Genomic DNA, 12,970 nt, shown 5'->3' on the forward strand with positions numbered 1-12,970 from the left:
TTTGGTTTCTATGCTCAGCCTTAAAAGCCCCACAATTAATGACTCTTCATCCATCTTTCCATTTAAAAATGAGCAGGTAACTTCTGCTTCTTTTTTTGAGAGGTTAGGACTGTCATTTAATGACATCTGGGACTGACACTTGTACATGGCTTTATATTTTTAATTGCAGATGATTATCTGGAGTAGCTTCTGATACTGTCCAGTCAACCAGTTTGAAGTAAATGAAATCTATTTATAATTGTCCCACATTTCTTGTAGAAGTACCAAAATATGCTGCGTTTTTCAGGGAATGAGGTTAATTGTTCCAGCCCTGATTTGACAATTTTGATTCTCTTCCATGATAGTAATTACACTATATTTTTTAAATCATCTCTACTTTTTAAAACAAAAGGAATAGTGAAAAAGTAGACAACAAAATAAAGGGGTGTATAATTTATTTACCAAACTTGAGACTCTTACTGAGTTACCTGAAAGGATTTACAAGTGGGTACTTATAAACTGACAGAACAAGAAGGTATTGAGAGCAATAAAATATTTAAAGAATTAACACTGAAGGAAAATAACTGACAACCTGAATTAGAACTATTTCTTTCTTCTTCACAGCCTTTGGTTACCTGGCCCTTCAATTTGAAGTGACACTGGTGATGGCTGCTTGATGCTGCTTGAGTTCTACCTTGCTCTGTGGAAGAGGTGTCTCCTCCTACTGTATTAATTTAGCATGCTTCACTAAGAGACAAGCTGCCAGGCTTTACTTAATTTACTTTGGTTCTCCTTCAGAGAGTTCGTATTCTTTGCATTTTAAGTTCCCTTGATAACAGGATGTTTCCAGCTTAAAGTTGCATGGCACCTTTCCATGCTGTTTTGTGCCAGCACAATTCTGCATTCTGAGTTGCTTAGTCAAGGCTGCAACATCCTGATATTATTGCCACAAAAAAATAAGATAAAGTAGAAAACTTGGGTTGTAGGTAATGGAAGTGCTTTAAGGGATTGACATTACCCACGTTGCTCGTATTATTGATTGACATTACCCACATTGATCAGTTATTGATTATAGAGAGAGGCTGGAGCTAGATGATATTTTAGTGTCCTTCCAGCCTAAACCATTCCATGGTTCTATGATCATTTGCCTTTGGGGATCACAGTTTTGGGCACTACAATATAAAAAAACCCATTAAGTTATTAAAGTCAAAAGGAGGACCATAAGGACTGTGAAGGGTTGTCCAGGCAAGTGTAATTTATTTCATCCTCAGGACAGGGTCATCTGGTTTTTTTCCTGAAATCAGTATTGCAGCTAATCTATTTCTTTTTCATTTCTGGTGATTCTTTAAGTTACAGCTGCATAAAATGTACATAAAATGAACTGATTTGTAATTTTAATGCATCATGTGAAGTGTGCCCAACTTTATGCTGTTATGCTTAGGGTTAAGTCCATTTTCAAGAGAGAAAACTAAAATATCTGAGATAAGGCAAACATAAAGAAAGGGAAAAATTTCAGATAATGGCTGCTGATCCATAGTCTGTCATCCAAACTAAATAGATATTTTCAGTCTTATGAATATATTCTTTGTAACTCTTAAATAGTACTAAATCAGTCATGAAGATTATAAATTGAGAAAGTGAAATGCACTAATGCAGTATTTTAAATTTTCATACCCTTTTGAGTACTTATGTGACCTTTACAAGATAATATAAGCTTATTAGGTTGAGTATCCACAATTCAACACTCAGCTCAACCTCCAGGACTAATGAGAGAAAGAGGAAGTGAAATTTGGATGCAATTAACTGTTAACTTGGCATTTGTGTGCTCCCTTATGCATTCAGATATTGCTAGTTGACTTTTGTAGAAGCACAGTCATGTCTGTGGAGTTTCTAGTCAAGCACCTTGAAGCTTTTTTTCTGCAGATGAAATGGTTATGGATTGGAGGAGACTTGATCATTAGAGGATAACCTGGTATTGCCCCGGACTTTCCTGTTCTCGTTTACAAAGGAAGAAAAAAAGACCCCTGTGTTTTTAAATCAAGGGAAATGACCTGTAGTTCACTTGTGAAGCTCTACTGATGGAAAAGAGGTTTTGATTTTAATGTGAATCACCATCTAGGTTATGAACCAATATCTGTGAATCATGCAAGTTCTTAAGATCTATGATTAAGTTTATGATGTTGCTGGGATTGTGGAAGCTTATAGAAATAGCAAAGTGACAGGTTAACAATCACTCTTTCTCAAGAGCAGTTGATCAGTCTAATATCACAGTGTCTGCAAAATGAATTGTACTACTTAGCCTTATGCATTGTGAGATGTTATTGGTTATCATTGGGTCTTTAATGTTTACATACTCTCAATTTTACTTGTTGCTATGATATTCACTGTCTGATGCTTCAAATTGTGTCAAGCCTTTGTGAGTGGTTTACTGAGGTTTCACATGTGTGGTTCATTAATTGTTTCTGTTTTTCTTCTTAGCCAAGATCATAACTAAAAAGTAATATACATCGAGTATGTCCAGGTTTTCTAGATGTGTACAGAGACAATGACTGTGACCATCTCAGCTTATCTGGGATGAGTGCATTTATATAACTTTGTTAGTTGGTATTCTCTTCACATTTTATGTCCATTTAAATATTAGAACTTGAATGCAATTAAAAATCTAAATAGTGGACCTTCTTAGTGTGGTGACAAAACAAATGTGGAGTTTGTGTTTTGTACCATGCAAAGCTAAAAATGTAGCTATGGACCAGCACAAATAGCAGAGTATTGCTGGAAGTTAAAAGCTGGTGATGATGAATGTGCCCTGCCATGTGGTATTACTGAACTCCTGAGAGAATAAAATGCTACTCAATATCTCTGGTTGCCTTCTGTTTTTTTGAGCAATGCAGTGTGCTCTGAGGAGGGGTTAGCCTAATATTTGCCATCCTGGAGAATGTTTAGTGGAGAGGACTCTAGCAACACCAACTAAGAACATCTCTATCACTGGTAGACCCCATAAACTCAGCTGTGTGTTTATCTTCTCATATTTCAGCTTCAGGTTTTCAATACTAGAAGACTTGAAGGTTTTCCAACTTCATTTTATTAGAATGATGATCATATGTAAATATCTTTATTACATTGTGCACAGAATAATATTCTTTTTGCAGTGCAGATCATTCTACAAAGAGAAAGCAAGTAAAAATTTTGGCCCAAAATCTGGTTTAGTTGAGTCATGCAAGGTGTTGTGAACAAACTGTCATTAAATTTACTTGCAAGTTAAGGGCAGCAGAAGAAATACATAGAAATACATCTAGAGATTATAAATAGGCTACAAATACTTTACAGTTCACCATCATGGTTTCTCCCTTCTTCTACATGCTACAATCCTTTCAGAGCAAAGATACTTGAGCATGTGGGTGATTGCAATTTAGTGTTTATTGCTCAGAAGATGGTTGGCTTGCAGATACTGTGCTTTGTCTTCACTAATAATAATGAAAAGCTTCTGGTTGCTAGGTATTTGCTAGATATGTTTAATAATGCTGGGATTTTCTGGTCACTTGTTGGCGGGTTTGGGGTAGGTCTTTTTGTGTGATGGATTTTAGTAGCTAGTGATACATCTGGCCTGCAGAGCTCGTAGGTTTCAAGTGAGACTTAGATGTTTCAATTATTTTTTTCTGATATGTTACATTCTGGCCCTGTAGTCAGCCATTTGCAAAAGGAAGGGAGCCTTGTGTAGGGAAAGGAGACAAAGATGTTTTCAGACTTCTTCTTTGAATAGGCATCATAAAAATTGTAGGTGAACCATCACATAGAGAAATCTGTCAGAGTTAAGATACAGCTGTATAGGACAAGAATCTTGGCTTAAACTTGAGAGCTATTTTCAATCCCTAGGGAAATCAGTTTATTTTCTTCTGTATTTCAATGGTACCCCTTGGGTTGCATTTCTTAAAAGCACATTGTCTAAAGAAGTTGTTTCTTAATGCAAACGCAATGATGATAAAATAGGCTGAGGCTCTTTAAAGCAATAATAATATATAAGATATACTAGGCATTCTCATTGGTTTTTCTCATTGTCTATCTAAGTTTTCTTTAGGTATTTTTTCTGATTGCTTTCCAGGTGTTCTGAAATGCCCAGAGGCCTGAAAAATACTGTTTTGTGCTCAGGTTGAAAACTAGTCCTATCTGTTACCAAATTGTTTGCTCATTTCCTAAGAAAAGCAGAAACCAGCAGAAACTGCAATTAAAAGTATAAAGTGAAATAAGTTACTAGATCTGGGGATTTATAAGAGCATGTTGAGGGAGAAACAGGAAGTCAAAAAAGGCCCTTTGATGCATTTGTACACTAAATCTCAGGAGCTAGTTCTGTTTGAGCAAACCACACTGAAGCAAATGCTCACTATTTGAGCAATTTATATCTAGTACAGCTCACAGTAAATGGTTTAGGACTTTTTTGAAATTTGGAATAAAATGTACCTATTTAAAATCTAAAGGGAATCATTATAGCTAAGCTAATGATCAATGTTTATTGCTATATTGCTTATTAATGTTAGATTTATTCAAATTAAGTTTTGTTGATGGTCTTCTCAGATAATTTTTAGGAAGCTCCATATGAAAGTGTTCATAAAATTTTAATCCACATGTAAAGAAATAAGTGCGTATAAATATTAGTGCAAATTTGAGCAACTGTTGAGAAACTTGTCTGAAGGAGAGATATGTTGAGTCGCAGATATTTGTGTTTTCAGGCGGAGTTATATCCATTTCTTCCCTTAGGAAGTTTATCTTCTACCCATCAAATTCTCAGGTTCTGTCCTTCTGCTCATTGTTGATGAAGCATTAGGAATGGTTGGGTTCTCATTTTAGAATGGAAGATTTGTTAGTGCTTGAAAAATTTGTCTTATCTGTTTTGTTTTTCTGTCTCCAGTTTCATTCTCTGGAGTTGCTTCAGTCCCTTCAGTGGTGTAAGAGTTTTTCATAGGATGACCACTTAAGATGCTCCAGCCTCTCAGATTCTGTGCTATTACATAATTTGGTGCAAATTAGCTGACAACTTCTTGGTTTAATGTAATTTTCATTCAGAGCTGCTTTGGCCTGAGTGTTGAAACAACAGAGATGTCTGAGCTAATTTGTGTAGGAGAAAATCTCTTTCATGCTTCAGGCCCTTCAAGCATATCCTGGACAAGGCCTCAAAACTCAAAGCAAGTGCTGTGTCTTTTTGATCCTGTGACTGTCTATTGCATTGTGAGCAAAACCAATCAGTCAAGCCTGCTCCATGGGTGAAGGTCTGTTGGAATAATTGACTGATCTGTAGCTTGGCTCTTGATTTTCCTTCTCACATATCCAGCCTCTCTGCACTCAGATAAAGATTTTGGTTATCATTATACTAACATGTATGTGTGTGTGTATATATATACATACGCACACATAGTATGTTAATTCCAGCTTAGGGTCTGTAAAATAAAAAAATGAAAAGAGGGCTTATATGAAACTTGGGACAACAACAAAACAAAACAACAAAAACAGTTCCTTTCTACCTCTAGCCTGTGCCATTGTACTTTCAGAACAGAGAAACAGACCAAGTCAAATATGAGTTTTCCAGCATGATAAATATAGGCAATGTGGTGTCTGGGATAGGTTTCCAAAGCCCCTTATGAAATATGGACTGATCAGTTTCTGCAGGTATTTACTGCTCTGAGATCTTTCCCTCTAATTCAAATAGAGGAATGAAGGAAATATGGAAAGCAAATACAGTGAGAAGCATGGGATTGGGGAAGAAAAACTTGACAAAGTCCTTCCAGAAGATAATTTGTTCTATTTTCTTTCTCGAGTCTGAGGGGATTTGAGTTTCTCAAAGTTATCTTGGTTTCCCTCAAGCAACCAGATTGTAGTGCATTGTTTTAGTTCTATTGTTGCCTGTAGCCATCTTGTTATCTTTGGGATGAGTTGGACTGTTAGCTCCGAGCAGCTTATCAAGTCTAGAACTGAGCTGTCAAAGTGTTTTAAAGACAGCTCTGAAAGATGAAATACAACTGTGGGAGGGAGCAGTTAAAAGCAGTTCCCTGCTGCTTTCTTGCAGCTATTTGGTTTTTCTTTTTCATTATTTTTTGTTTTATTAATAGAAGTAACTAAGAATGAAATGGAACAAGAGGTAATCATGAGGTTTTGCTAAGTGTAATGCAACTAAGTTGCTGCAGTATCTTTTTTGTGGTCTGAAATACAGCTGGGTTGAAGAGTTCAGATTCACATTTACATACAGTGTGTTTGACTGTTGACTCTGAATTTAATTTCTGACAGCACTAAATGCCTTAATGGAATACAGACATAAGAGCAGAGACTACTTGCTTTTAACAGCTCATCCTGGGAGGCACACAAGCCCAGAGTGATGCATGTAGTAAAACACTTAAAGGCTGAGCCTGTTTTGTTTCCTGCCATTCTTTCCAAGGGAAAAGAAAAGTCTGTTACCATGCACTCCTGTGTCCTCGGGGCTGCACTGTCCTGTGATGGCATCAAGCATGATCTCAATCCAAAGACTAGTGATAAAAATGGTTTGGGGAAAAAATCAGAAGGGTGAGACTGAAAGATCTAAAAATAACTTGAAATATAAGGAAGGGAATGTAGAGTTACTATACCATATTCTTTTGGTTTTGATACTTCTTATTGCAAGCCTAGCTGGTGTAGATTATTTTAATTTTTTTTTTTTGCCATTTTTATCAGTTCTTTTGCTGGAGATCTTCCCAAAGCTCATATCTCCTTTGGCCATTAATCACAAGGATTTCCTTCCAACTATTCTGCCAAATGTCTGAGTTAAATGTGTTCACCAAACCAGAATATTTAAAAAAGAAGCAAAACACAAGTAACTTTCTTGCTTATTAAATCATATATTGCTACTTCACAGTTCTAAAGGCATAATTCTTACAAGATTTGCAATGCTTACAATGACTTTGAGTTTTCAATGGAGAAAAACTATTATAGTCTTTTTTTTTGAGGCCTATGTCTTTCCTGAGACACGAATTATTGACTTGCTTTAAAATATAGAAAGGTGTAAATAAAATTAATTATATATTTTTATTATTTATAATTTTTTTTATTTCGCTATTTCTGTGTATCAGACATCCACATAAAAATCAAATGGGCATATATTTTCCAAGCAATTTTTTCAGTTTGCAGGTACCATTGATGTTAGACATGCACTAAGCATGGCCCTCAGAGCTCTTAAGCAGAGGGCAGACAAGAATCAGATTTTTATTGTTTTTATTCATGGAAAACTTTCTTATTTTAATATTTATTGTCAGTCGAAATTGTAAGGAAATAGTAAAGGACAGGGAAAAGCATTTTGAAGTAACCAGTAGAGAATGTTGTGCTCTCTTGAGATGTTAAAGATCAAGTTTCATAATCAGGTCTTTAGCTCTGTCTTAAGCAGAATTTTAGTCCTAGTCTTCAGAAGTTTTCTTGACTGATTGTTGTTCAAACAAAGGCATTAAATCTGAAGAACTGGCACTGTTTGGGGAAAACAAGTTCTTTGAAATACTTTGACACAGCAGGAGAATGTTATTGATACAACTAAGCAAATCAGAGCAGATGATATTTGTGTGTCGCTGATTCTCATGTCAAGATTTAAATGCAGGGTACTGTTGCTGTCAGGTGCTCTTAACAGATTAAATCTGGTTTCAATTTCAAAGCATTTGTTGGGTTTCCAGGCTGAAATGCAGCCAGTGTCATTAAAAATCATTGAGCACTTGGGTTTTTTTTGGCTTGCAGGGACGTAGAGTGCTTCACTGTCAGACTCTGGATGTTGTGTCAGCTCCCTGCTGGCCTCTTGTCATGAAGGAGCACCTGGGGAATTGAGGTGGGCACATGGCTACTGTAGAAGCTTCTGGCAGAAGCCAGGCTCCCCTCAGTCGTGTCCGTGGGACTGCTGGAGGAGGTATTAATGCTGATCAGATCTGGATCCAGACAAGCTGAAGTTCGTGTCCCAGGCGTGGGAGCTGTAGATGTCCTTGTCTGTGTGAGGTGCTCTGTGTGTTGAGGGACCCATTCAGTGTGGGGAGCTTGGGTGCAGCCTCAGCTCTGGGGGGCAGGAGCCTGAGCCCCAGGCAAGAGGCAGAAGTGCAGAACAGAGGAACCTGGGACCTGTGGTGCATCCAGGGGATTGGACACTCTGGGACACAGCAGGAGCTGATCATTCCAGACTCTGCTGCCCTTACACTGTGAGGATATAAAAGCCTGGGGGCTCCTTTGTTCGGGGACCCTCCTTTGTTTGGGGTCAAGCTGGAGGCACCAACTTGAGCTGTCATTCTGTTGTTCAGTCATGATAGAATGCCAAATTATTTGAAGGGTCTGAATGTCTGAGACTGTGCTCTGGGAAACCTGGGATCAAGTCAAGAAGGAAACCTGGTGTCAGTGTGGGGTCTGTAACTGTGAAAGGGTCTGGGTCCCATCTCAGGTGGTGCAAGAGTGGCTCCAGGAGGGTCAGATGGGGAAATTTCCTTAACACTGCCAGCTGCAGGAGCTTCACATCAGCCCTGGAATGGTTACAGGCTTTCTTTTTCAAATGTTTGTCATGGTCTTCTAGAAAACTTTATGGTTTTCTGTCTATTTTTCCAAGAGAATAACAGATTATCTAACCAACTGTGTTGGCATAAGGAAGAAATGAGCTTCCAGACACAGATCTATGAAGATGTTATTTTATCTCTTCTGTTAGTATTTTTTGAGAAGTATCAGAAACAATCTCAGTTTTTCTCAACCTAAAATTTAGCCTGTCAGTGTGGCCATACTGAAAATGAGTAGGAAAGAGCAAAAATTCACAGAAAACCTCAAGTCAGTGCATAAGAGAAAAAATCCAAAACCTGTACAAAAGAAAAGCAAGGTGTATCAGTATAGAAAGCACAAGAGTCTTGTTTGTTTCACACTGACTCTTTGAACTACTCCTTGAAGAAAGGTTTAACAACTGTCGCTGTCATTTGAGTCAGTTTGCTGACATTTTGCTGAAGGAGCCAAGAAAATAGATCTCAGTAATAACTCTGACTTTTATTTCCTTCTGTGATAGTAAAAGGGGTATCGTCAGCTGTTGTTTAAGGTTTTGGCCCTCACCAACAGCACATTTTTTCCGTTTTGAAAGGTATGAATTTTTTATTTGTTGCTGTTATTATAATGTACTGGTGCCCAACCATGCTAATGATTCTTCAGAAATAAGCAAGTTGCCTCACAAGCAAAGTTCAGGGCACTATATAATAGGGTTTTTTTCCCCCACAGTGGTCTGCCTTATATCCATGAAAATTGTTGACATCAAGCAGCCAGCTAAATTAGGAAATCTACTTTGAGCTTTGCAATTCTGATTATGACAGGGGCAAGCATTATAATTTGGATTGGGATGCAAGTATAAGGGCCATGACTTATCTCTGGACTGTAGAAAAAAAAACATTTCTCTATTCCTGGTTTCCATGGACAGCTCTGGTCTTTTATCACTCCAATGCTACAAGGAGTTCCAGCAGTTCTTTTATTATTCTGTTGTTATTTTGCACAATCTCTCGGAAAACAGCCACAGGGTGACATTTTTATCATATTCATGCAGAATTAATGCAGATGTATAGAAGAATTTTTATGCCAAGAAGAGCCAAGTTCTAAATTTTTATTATTCATTTTGGAGCATTTATTTCTGGTTAGGAAGTAACATTTAGACGTCAAGACCAAATTTTCCTTACTTTTCAGGGAACAGATGTTTGTCTTGCTGCCGGAGACACTAAGCTATAGTTTTGAGCTTTGCAGGCTAGAATTCATTGCAGTAATGTTAACTGATAGTTAGACATGCTAATTACAAAACCACATAAGTTTAGATAGGATACAGGCCTCTTTGCTTTATGGTGCATAGCCTCACAACTGAGGTTCTTTGGTTTACGTTAAATACAGGCTATTTGTTATGATTCCACTTACGACACCAAATAATGTTAGGGTCTGATTATTAAAAGATGCCTCTACCTCCGTTATGGTACAAATTGAGACGATGGGCTAAAGTCAGTAGTATGGATTTTATTTAACAGTAAATGTGAATGTTGAATGTGAATGTTGGGGTGGAGGACAGTCGCGGGGAAGGGAGAAAGAGCTAAGTTAGGTAGAAAGATGGTCACCACCACATGGGTACCTGCAGTGTCCTGCTGGCCCTTCGGGTCCCAGTGGGTTCCTCTGGAGGTACCACTTGGATCCAGTCAAGCCCCCAGGTGTCCATGTGGTTCTGTGTGCCCATCCCACAACTTGGGACAGCATGTCTGGAAGGATTTGCTTCCTTTCCCAGTTTCACAGATGGCCATAGTGAGAATTGTTGCCCAGAAAGTTTATCCAAATCTGCCTCACCAGGCCTGGCATCTTCCTGTTGTTGCTGTGCACATTTTTCCCACAGTGGAATTTTTTCTGGTGTGCTAATTCCAAACCTTTTACCCCTGTGTAGGCCTGTTTGTTTTTCTTTTTAAGTGTGCTAAGATGCCAACATTCTGCCATTGACTTTCCAGAGAAGCATTTGTAGGAGTGTTTCCAGGTGTATTTCCACCACAACCTGGATAACCCAGTCATAGCCATTCATAAATTGTTTTTTATATGTTAAGATGAGGATTTACACATTGGTCTGTGCTGTGAACGAAACCACATCCTCATTACATTTTGAACTGAATTCTCTAAACCCTTTACTTTAAGATTTTTCTAGAAACTTCCTTTTTTTTTATTGATACTGAGGTGCTCTTGGAGTGCTAATTATATTTGAGTGAATCCTGCAGTTTTCCCCTCCTGGAGTTTGCATGCATTCTGCAATGAAGAAAGGGACATTAGCTGAGTTTTGGGCTGGTGTTTTGTGTTTGGTAGTAACAGGTGGTTGCTTTACTCCTGTCTGAATTAGATTCTAATGGGGAAAACCAATGATGCAACTGCACAGTTAACTTCAAAATAAAGGCTTTTTCTTATTTTGCTGATAAAACTTGTGGGAGAAAATGGAAGTGCTTGATTTTTGCATGCTCAAATCTGTAGAAAAACCTCTTACTGGGTGAGCTGCCCTTAAATGCTGTAGTTTGGTGAATGTCTGAATATGAAATGCAGATCTTCTGGCTGCACTTGTGTTTGTTTATGGTTTTTTGTTGTTGTTGGTTTGTTTTGTGTTTTTTGGTTTATTTTCTTATTTTAAATGGGAGCTGAAATGCTGTGTAGTTAGAGTTCATAATGAGGTATTCAGTTTATTGTAAGTGGGTGACAGTAATGTGATATTTTAGAATTGTTTTGTAGGAAAAGATAGCCTTAACAAGTTTTATGTTGTTGAAGAACGGCAGAATCTGATTGTATATTATTTTCAGTTTACAGTTTGTTATACAGAACAAGTTTAAGCAACTGAATTCCAAGAATAAATTTTTTGCACCATAATAATTGACATCAATTTGGTTTTCATCTTTATTTGGATTAAAGTAAACAATATACTCTAGCTGATTCCCCAAGTTATAATTTAAGATCCTGGAGTACTTATCATAGTAGACTAATTCTGACTATATTTTCATTTTTTTCTACTGCTAAAATTGGAATGGAAGGTTATGTAGTCTGAGAAAATTACCTTCTATAAAGCTTGTGAAAAAAAGATAGATTCTTCACTGTGGCAAAGCTTGTCCTATCTTGGATGTACGTTATGCAGTCTGCTGGACTGGTGAAAGTAGCAATATCTAAGCATTCACCATTTCTCATTCTTGGGGTTGAAGGATTGATTCCTTGTGCTCAGTTGCTTTTTTGTGTTTTTTTTTTTTTTTTCTTTTAAATCCAACTCACATTTTAAGTTTATTGTGACATTAACTTAGGATACATAATTCTTTCTTTGCACCTTTAAAAAAGGTGTTTATAAGCACTGGTGAAAAGTAGTACTTTAAAGGGATGTTGACAAAACCTTGTCATTTTGAAAAAGATCAATTTCACAGTGGTTTCAGAGACTGCATCTGATTATGGGCCACCATGCCAATTTTGTTATGTTCTTACAAATGTAATTTAATGTATTTTATCTCTTGCTGCGTTGTTTAAAATAGTAATATACCAAAGAAAATGAAAGCTGTCTTCCTAATTCAAAACAGAGGTGTAGCAATTTCTGCATACGGATCTATATCCATGATTCAGGATATAGGTATAAAATGGAAGGTATAAAAGCATAACTGTATCTAAAAATAATGACAGAGGAAAAAAATGAGGTGATGTAGTGTGTGGAACATCATCTTGTTTAAACTGAAGAAAATCTGCTCAACACAGTGTGTTTGTAAGTTAGTGACTGTGACTAAATTTTAATACGTCTTCAAACTGGAGAAATGTTCCATGAACTGGACATGTGAAAAGAGGCCCTTAGTCTGGAAACATGAACCTTTATTTCTTGAGCTAGAAGGCAAGCCCAGTAATTTAGCCTCTACAGTCTCAGAATCCCCAAATATCTTTAGGGTTTACTGACTAGACAATGGTATGCCATGTCAGTTGAAGTTTTACTTGTGTGACTTAATGCACCTTGCAAGTCTCAGTCTCATTATTTTCCATATAAGGGGAAATCGTTTTAAAGCAAGAGCAGAAATAGATTTTAACCCAGAGCAATTCACCATCTGAGTCATTTGAGGCTTGGTAAACTACAGTCCACATAGGATTGGATTTCATTTAAAGTAAAGAAAAAAACCCTAAAATATCAGAGTTTGTGTTTTCTACAGAATCCAGCTTACTGCAAGATGGTTCAATTTTGATAAGAAACTGATGGTGATGAGAACCACATAGAAGCCAAAAAGGGTTCCAGCAGAAACCCTCCCCCACTTTAGAGCAGGTACCATCAGAAACTTGCCTGTTTATTACTATTACTTTTGACAACTGGTTTGAATGATTTCAGAGTGTATTATCTATAAACATCCAAACTGACCTCCAGCCAATTTCTTTCACCTATCTATTTCTCTAATCTGTGAGCCCTTTCCTGGAACTGGTGTGTGTCTGCATCTGTATCCTTGACCTCTCATTCTTCTGAGCAGAGAAA

At 37.3% G+C, this 12,970-nt stretch overlaps 1 protein-coding gene and 1 long non-coding RNA gene across 3 annotated transcripts in view; both read left to right on the forward strand.

Annotated features, from left to right (window-relative positions):
* LOC132072832 (uncharacterized) overlaps nt 1-2,820 on the forward strand; it is a 42,993-nt gene extending 40,173 nt beyond the window's left edge. Inside the window, exon 3 of the long non-coding RNA XR_009418406.1 lies at nt 604-2,820. This is a non-coding gene — a long non-coding RNA (uncharacterized LOC132072832). The remainder of the gene's footprint in view (nt 1-603) is intronic.
* Nucleotides 1-12,970, forward strand: part of GRID2 (glutamate ionotropic receptor delta type subunit 2) — a 677,499-nt gene that overhangs the window by 104,354 nt on the left and 560,175 nt on the right. The gene's annotated exons all lie outside the window — the stretch shown is intronic.

Source organism: Ammospiza nelsoni, chromosome 4 (genome assembly GCF_027579445.1).
Source record: "Ammospiza nelsoni isolate bAmmNel1 chromosome 4, bAmmNel1.pri, whole genome shotgun sequence".
In the NCBI taxonomy this organism is placed as follows: domain Eukaryota; kingdom Metazoa; phylum Chordata; class Aves; order Passeriformes; family Passerellidae; genus Ammospiza; species Ammospiza nelsoni.